The 8,698-nt window shown below is 38.2% G+C and overlaps 1 long non-coding RNA gene across 1 annotated transcript; it reads left to right on the forward strand.

Moving 5' to 3' along the window:
• The first annotated feature begins 1,069 nt into the window (after positions 1-1,069).
• Positions 1,070-7,630, forward strand: LOC129270138 (uncharacterized). Its single transcript, XR_010294783.1, has 2 exons — positions 1,070-1,392; positions 4,635-7,630. It is a non-coding gene; the product is annotated as an uncharacterized LOC129270138 (long non-coding RNA).
• Positions 7,631-8,698: the final 1,068 nt, after the last annotated feature.

The raw sequence follows: 8,698 nt of genomic DNA on the forward strand, positions 1-8,698 counted from the left end.
ACCACCACCATCATTACCATCACAACCATCATTACCATCATCATCATCATCACCACCATCATCATCGTTACAACCATCATCACTGTCACCATCGTCATCACCATCATCACTGTCCTCAACATCATCATCACCATTACCATCACCATGATCATCACCATCACAATATATCATTTTCGTCATTGTAATGTTCGTTGTACGTCGTTGCCGTTATCATCACAATCATCCTCGTCACCATATTTACCATCTTCATCTTCATTATTATCATCACCATCATCATCACCACCGTCATCATTACCTTCATTATCACCATCATCACCACCATCATCATCATCACCACAATGATCATCATCATCATAATCACCACCATCATTACCATCACCATCATTACCGTCATCATCATAATCACCACCATCATTATCATCACCGTCATCGTCACCATCACCCTCATCGTCACCATTACCATCACCATCGTCGTCATCACCATTACATCACCATGCATCATCATCACCATCATCATCATTACCATCACCATCATCATCACCATGCATCATCATCACCATCATCATCACCATCATCACCATCACCACCATCGATCACCACCACCATCATCTTCATCATCTCCACCATCATCACCATCACCACCATCATCACCATCATCTTCATCATCTCCATCATCACCATCCAGGGCCCTGGGAATTATTTTTTTCACAGGAGGTGCTGGTTTAACTTCGAAAAGAAAAAAAGTTTACCCTACATAAAGGTCCATGTACGCGCTCATTTGCGGAAACTCGATCACTGGGGAACACTTAGAAATTATACAATTATTTGAATTACACTTATAGAAATTATACAATTATTTGAATTATTTGATATAAATTTACAAGAAAGCTACAAAAAAGGCGAAATCAGGCCTTTCACAATGCCCCTATTGTTGACTGGCACTGCATGAACTTGGCGATTACGTATTGCGCACTGAGGCGACACGAGCGCACAATGGCGGGAAAATCTGAATCACTCTCTCAGAATAATAGAGGCACAGGACGTGAATGGACAACGTATTTTAATACTCTCACATGCTTTTCGTCTTCCCTGAGCTAACGCCGTGGGGCTGTGGAATAAGATGTCCCAGAATGTCATCAGCTCTACCGGTCAGTTTAGCCCTTTTGAAGGTAAATCTGGTCTGTACGAAACGGAAGAAGAAGGAACAGAAGCCAAAGAGACAAGTTTAAGCTTTGATTGCTACAGAGTCTAGAACAAATCTACAACATTTTGACAAGGAACTAAGGAACTTCAGATATTCATTTGGAATTGTCAAATCTCTTCCATTTTCATTTCTCACACTGTATATTTTCAGCATGCAAGACACGTACAGCAACAAGCGGACATGTATAGGTAAGGACTGGAAAGTCATTTCAATTTTTATTTTATTGGCACAGAAGTGCTAAAGAATTAATACAAGTTTTGGAAAATGGCTTACATCATAATTTTTGCATCCAATAATCAATAAATACTTTGATTTTATTGATTGGCAATCAAATTACGTAGTAGCGTGTGGTCGATGTAAACAAAAATCAATTAATGTAATTTATATGCACACTCCGAATTTTGTCTGGAATTTCTTGTAGTGTCCATTATTCAGGTACCTCCATTCAGCGGCGGATGTGCCCCCCCCCCCTTGAGAGCCGTAATAAAAAAGAATTAGTGTAAATATATAAGCCGTAATTCTTACACATGTGTACCCCTCCTTTGAAAGTCACAGCATATATTTTTAATTGGAATATGTCGTTCAAACACAATTGAGGACCTTTTTGTTTTTAGCATGTCAAATTTTCCAAGGAAAATGTGCCCAACCCCCCTTGGAAAATTCTGGATCCGCCCCTGCCTACATTAATTTGTGTTCTCGAATTTCTTGCTAACACTTCCCATGTGAAACACTCACACTAGTGCGAGGTTAGTTATTTTCAGCTGAGGCTTGAATATATATTTCTTTATTAATTTATCAATGACATTTTTAGGTGTGTGCAACACAACTGGGATGTGTGAAAATAACTAATATTTCAAAACTGTCTGTGAAATCAACATTCATCTCAATATGCATGTCTCCGTGCATATTTGCATTAACTGTTTTAAATCTCCCTGGATTTTTTTTCCAGGATATGTTTCGAGCAAAAATACTATTTCCCACAAATTAGATATAAAAGAGTTAAATAAAAAAAAGTGCCCTTCTTCCTCCAAAAGAAACAAACAAGATCCTGTAAGATTTACCATTATATTAAATGCCAGATTTAAGTATAGCCAGATTTGGTTTGGATGCTGATATTTATGATTGCTTGTAGTATGCCTAACAAAATAATTTTTGCCCCGACATATCAACGCACCTGTCCCATATTGCATAACCCATAAAAAGTGCAGTTTGCTTTTTGGGTTGCTCCGCCGCCCTAGCTATAGCGCTCGATCACCCCTCCTCTCTCCTATTGACCGCCAACGTGCAGTTCTGAAGTAGGATTCATCTTTAATGACATAATCATGCAGGGAGCTTTTAGAAAATAATAAGTAATGACTTCATAATCACCCTAAACCATACTTGTTTTCCACCTGAATAGGGATAAGAGATAAAAACTAAACCTTTAGATTTTGCTGTTATTCCCCTAAAGGATTAGTATTATTGTTGTCATTATTGTTATTATTGTTACTTTTCTCTCCAAGTTTCCTACGGTATGTCATTGTTGTTCCTCTTTATATATTCATCATAAAATTTTAGTTATTTTGAATTATTATACCATTGGAGCGCCAACCAGTATTATAAACGATTTAACTACGATATTTCTGTTTATTTCCGGGTCTTAAAATTGAAAATATATGTCCTTTGCAACCTTTGTTTTATTGAGGGATGGGATGGGGGCCCGGGTGGGGGTCCTGCTCTGCAGACTCTCACTCCTCACACCCGTGATAATCATCATCCTTTTGATAGGCTGTTTTATTTAACTATATTTAATGTGATTTGAGCCTAGTATAATTTACAATACATATTTTAAAAAATCGTGCAAAGAAACTTTCAAAAGAAAAACAAATATTTTACCTATGCTATAAACGGTCAATTATTGATTTGAATATGTATCGAATGTTTTAGGGCTCAACTTGAAAATTGTTAACCATAATTTTTCTGTATTTCGTATTTATTTATATATTTGATTTGCAACTTTGTGTCTCACTGTAATTGTCCATATAAGTGTTTGTTTGTAAAATTGAGAATGATCCAATAAGTGTCGATTTTGATCAATAAATTTTGAAACTTGCAGGGCCCGCGCGGAACGGTTTTGAAGAGGGGTGACCAAAGATCACATCAGGTGGTAATTTTTATGTTTTCGGACACCTTTATTGCAAAAAGTGGGGGCTGATTGAAGGCCCACGCCCCCACCCAATCCCGGTTACACGCCCCTCGTATAGGTTGAACAATAGCAGGAGATATATCCTACACAGTGTCGCAGTGTGGCCTGAATCTCTGGCTATAATCCATATATATCCACAGTGTTAACTGTGTATTAATGTGGTTGGAGCCATGATTTTAATTTCCTCTTATATCCACACTGTACCTCGAGTCATCCACACTGTATCAATGTAGTTCAATATGATTTTAATCTCCAACACTGTACATCGAGTGTGGTTCGGTGTGACGAGAATGTGAATATCTCACCCATGAAAGCCATGCATGATGAGAATCTCCCGTTATATCCACACTGTACCTTAGTGTGTTTCGGTGTGACAATGTAATATCTTATCCACGCTGCACACCTTGTATTGGTGGCCAGATGTGGAACTTATCCACACTGTACACCACCCGGGACACCACTTTGGTTCAACGTGGTCATGACGCAAGTTTCGATCTGATTCGCCACACTGTACCAATGTAGTTCAATGTGGCCATGATGAAAATCTCTTTTATCCACACTGTGTATCTCTGTGTATATATCCTTATGTAATATAGGAATAACTATATGAATTCATCACGCTGTATACTTCAGTGTTTTCCAACTTGTCGTGATGTGTCCATTTATCCACTCTTTTCTTAAACTTTTCTTCTATGTGGTAATAATGTGAATCTCGGCCGGTTATCCGTGTGTGTGTGACGTACGCTGAAATGCATCGATTTGGCACGTTGGAGGCAAACTAAATAAAGCGTGATTGATTCACATTAGGTCTATGTGTGAATTCTTCCTCTGTCACTCACATTTTCTGCCCCTCCCCCTATGTCTGTTGAGTATATATTCCTTAGAAAATGAAATGAAATAACCACGTGAACATGTAAAGTATGATCCAGTCACTCCTCTATACACAACTTTTCGTTTATACTCCAATTGTTTTAAGGTCCTGACTATACGCGCACGAAATATGGAATAGAGGACCATCGCAGACGATCCGCGATTATGACGATGGCGATGATGATGTTGATGACGATTATAACTATTAGCACAACAGTTGTTTTTTAAGATGTCAACCGCTTCCCCTCAAGATATAAAATATGAAGAATCTTAAAAGAAACTATTAATGAGAGGCTGTGGGGCGAGGTAATAAGAGAAAGTATAGTTACCCCCCACACTCATGATATTACATTTTTTCTATTATTTTTTTTGCAGTGTTCAAGTCCTGCGACCAAGCCCTCAAAGCGAGCAGTGACTCCCTGTGGCCTATGACACATTGGTTGGAGCAAGTGATATTCGATAATTGACGACAACTTCGACGACGACCATGACCCCAGATCATCACAGCGCAGTGGGCCGATCAGGTTGTGGAGCGCCGTGAGAGCTCATGGACTCTGGAATTCTCACCACTGTCATTGTCGAGGCACGATCAGGGCTTTATGCATAACAAATATTATGGTAACATTGTCATTACATGATAACTAATTATAATTTTCAAGTTGGGACTGGGACTGGAGAACCCCCCCCCCCCCACTCTTTCTGAAGGATTTTTTCTTTATTTTCACAAGAATAGTTTTGGTCGAATTCCCTTGAATATTTTGTCCGATTTGACTATTCCTACAACTCAGGGGCCGCGGAACGGTTTTCAAAGTGGGGGATGACCATGCAAAAAATCACAATCATATGGTCATTTTTACGTTTTTGTACATGGTTTTGGAAAAAAGTGGGGGCTGAACCCCCCCCCCCCCCCCGCTTCCGCGGCCCCTGCAACTCAAGTCTTTAAATAATGCTCTTTATCAGTTTTAGATAGCTTTTTTGTTTCTTTTTCTTTTTAAGTTCGATCCCTATTTTTGTCTCTTTAAAGGACAAGTCCACCCCAACAAACAGTTGATTTGAATAAAAAGAGAAAAATCCAACATGCAAAGCATTGACATTTCATCAAAATCGGATGTAAAAAAAAAAAGTTCTAAAGTTTCGCTAAAATTGATTTCACAAAACAGTTATATGCACATCCCGGTCGATATGCAATTATGAAATGTTTTAATTTTCTCCTCATTGTCAAGTGAAACATCGATAAGTTGGTCCTTATCGTCATATTTGTAAAAAATGAAGTATTGTATATATAATTCCAACAATATAAAACAAAAGAAATAGTGAGTGAGTGACATCATCGGCTGTCTCATTTGCATGTTACTGAGTTGTGCATATCTCTGTTTATTCAAATCAACATTTTTCTTGGGTGACCTAGACCTTCAAATTAATTTGGGCAGTATTTTACCCAATGCGGGAAGCATGCTGTCCAGTAAAGTTAAAAAAAAATAAGCAGCAACTAAAGAATGGGAAAAATTTTCATCACGCTGGATAAACAAAATGGCCAAAAGAAATGCCCAATGTTGGTTGGACGCATAATTACCCTCATGGAGCACCTTTACCCAATATTTTTAGAGTGTTTATTTTAGCAAAACTATAATGCCATGTCAGGCCTATAATAGTAAATTACATCCGAAGGGGCCCTGAAAACTGCAGGTATGCCTGTAGGATATATGCATTATTTTATCTCTGAAAGCTTCATTAGTATTATTATTATTACTATTGTTTTTTTAGGGGGGGGTAGTTTAAATCAATTTCATTTTATTTCATCTTGGTGAAATAATACTTCATAACTACTCTACAGAACCATGTCACTAAAAAGGGCAGTTCAAATTATTAGCAATGTTAATTATCGTCGACATAATTATACAGACGTATTTTTTAAAATTAGATATTTTTGAAGGTATATGAACTAATTCTTGCCGTGCTTATATTTTGTTTCAAAAGATAAAATCATGAACTTTCCCCCATCAGAATTTATCGTGAATATGAGTGGGTATCCTGCCAAGCAAGTAAAACTTACCTAGAACCCATAATGCGTTCACGCATTTAAAGTTTTGTATGTTTACTTCCTCAACATTTTGGAATTCCCTGCCCATTATATAAAAGAAAAAAAACACGCTAAAATTAGAACTAAAAGGGTCTCGTTCCATTATAGAACCATTATGTTATAGTTACATCACCTCATATTGTATATTTCATATTCTTTATACTTTAAAAAATGCCCCCCCCCCTCAAAAAAAAAAAAAAAAAAAAAAAAAACGAGAAATAATAATAAAAGGATATTCTGGTTTTCGTGATGGGACACCTCAAAAAAATCTGTAACTCGGGTTTGAGGGATGATTTTTTGTCACTGATATGCGAAACCGAAACTGCTATCATTTGATGCATTCATTATTCCTCATTTCATCGATGTACCGTAATGTTCTTTATTAGTAACCATTGAATATGCATTTATGCTCAATATTGGGCAAAGACCAGGTAGAGTCGGGAGTGAAATGTTAATCTTAAATTTTTATTAAATACATGTAATGAAACCAACATCTCAAACTTGTTTATTTTCCCAACTCGTTAGAAATGAAGGAGTTCAACGTAATTCCAAAAATTCAATATAATCTTGCAAATGTAAATAATATGTGGACTTTAGCGCACTATCGTGTGATAAAAATATTCAAATTCTTTCCATCATCGAAACAATCGGGAATTCTCTACTGGAAACTAATGTTTTAAACTTTTTTTTAATAATTACATTGATCACATATATCAGGACTGCATATCCCATGATTAAATTGGTACAACTTATGGCACATCATTGTAAAGAGGAATAATACGCTTCCCAGTGATGCCATTTCCACATAATGGAGCAATAAGATATTTATAACCTCTAACTATTAGTAGGAGAACTTTTTAGGGGGATAAATATCCATAAGCCAAGAACGTATTATTTGTATCAAATCATTGTTTATTTTACGTTAATGTTTGACAACGCTAAATGGGCCCTTATTACAATGACGAAAATTGAAATTTCCAAATTATAATTTCTAGTATGAATTGTAAAAATAACAAAGCGTTAGAGTAAAAAATCTGCGAAATATACTTCTGCTTAATGACATTAGCCTCGCACACTGACATTCTTTTGTCACGATAATATTTCTGATAGAAAGAACAAAGTGTCCACAGTGAGTACCACAAACTGCACACAAATGAAATCATCTTTACACTGTTTTTATTTGAGCATATGAACAGTGAGAATCACGTTTCCATATTGGCCATGATGTGGACACACTGCTTGACACCGTGCTCTTTACATTTATTGTAACATTTTGATTAAATGGTATTGTTTTCCCTGTTTTGTATACTTTGTATTTATTAATCACATTGTACACTACAGTTTGTATACCCTCTCTTCTCTCTTCCCCCCCTCATCCATCACCATTTCTCACCTCCCCCATCCACCATTTCTTCCCCCCCCCCTCATCCATCATAATTTCTTACTCCCTCATCCTTCATCATTTCTCCCCCCCCCCCTCATCCATCACCATTTCTCACTCCCTCATCCATCATCCCCCCTCATCCATCATCACCCCTCATCCATCATCATTTCTCACCATCGGAGAGGACCTTAAGCCGTTGGTCCTCTGCCAGACTGCTTGCTTACAAGCTTTCATGCTTTCTTAGCAATCGGGTAAAACAAAAGAATCACCACCCCCTCATCCAATATTTCTCACCCCTTCATCATTTCTCCTCATCCATCATCATGTCTTACCTTTGCATTCATCATCGTTTCTCATCCTCACCCTTATTCATCATGGATTCTAGCCCCCTAATCCATCATCTTTTTTACCCCCTACTCAACCATCATCATTTCTCATCCCCAGCTCAACCATCATCATATCTTACCCCCTCCTTAGCCATCATTTCGTACCCCCGGCCTCCTTATCCATCATCAATTCTCAGCCATCATCATTTTTCACCCCTCCTCATCCATCATCATTTCCCGCCCACCTCCTCATCCATCCATCCATCATTTCTTACCCCCTTCCTCCATCATCAATTAATACCCCCTCAGCCATCCCCACCCCCTCCTCGTCCATCATATTTCTACCCCCCACCCCATCATCGTTTCTCACCCCCCATTCCATCATCGTTTTTCACCCCCTCATCCATTTCTCACTCCCTCCTAATCCATCAGCATTTCCCTCCCACCCTCCCCATCCGTCATCATTTCTCAACCCCTCCCCATCCATCATCATTTCCTGCCCCCTCCATTATTTCTCCCCCATATCATCATCTCTCATCCTCCCCTTATCCATCATCAATTAACACCCCTTCAGCCATCATGACCCACTCCTCGTCCATCACATTTCTACCCCCACCCATCATCATTTCTCACCCCCCCCCCCCCATTC

This window comes from Lytechinus pictus, chromosome 10 (genome assembly GCF_037042905.1).
Source record: "Lytechinus pictus isolate F3 Inbred chromosome 10, Lp3.0, whole genome shotgun sequence".
NCBI lineage: Eukaryota > Metazoa > Echinodermata > Echinoidea > Temnopleuroida > Toxopneustidae > Lytechinus > Lytechinus pictus.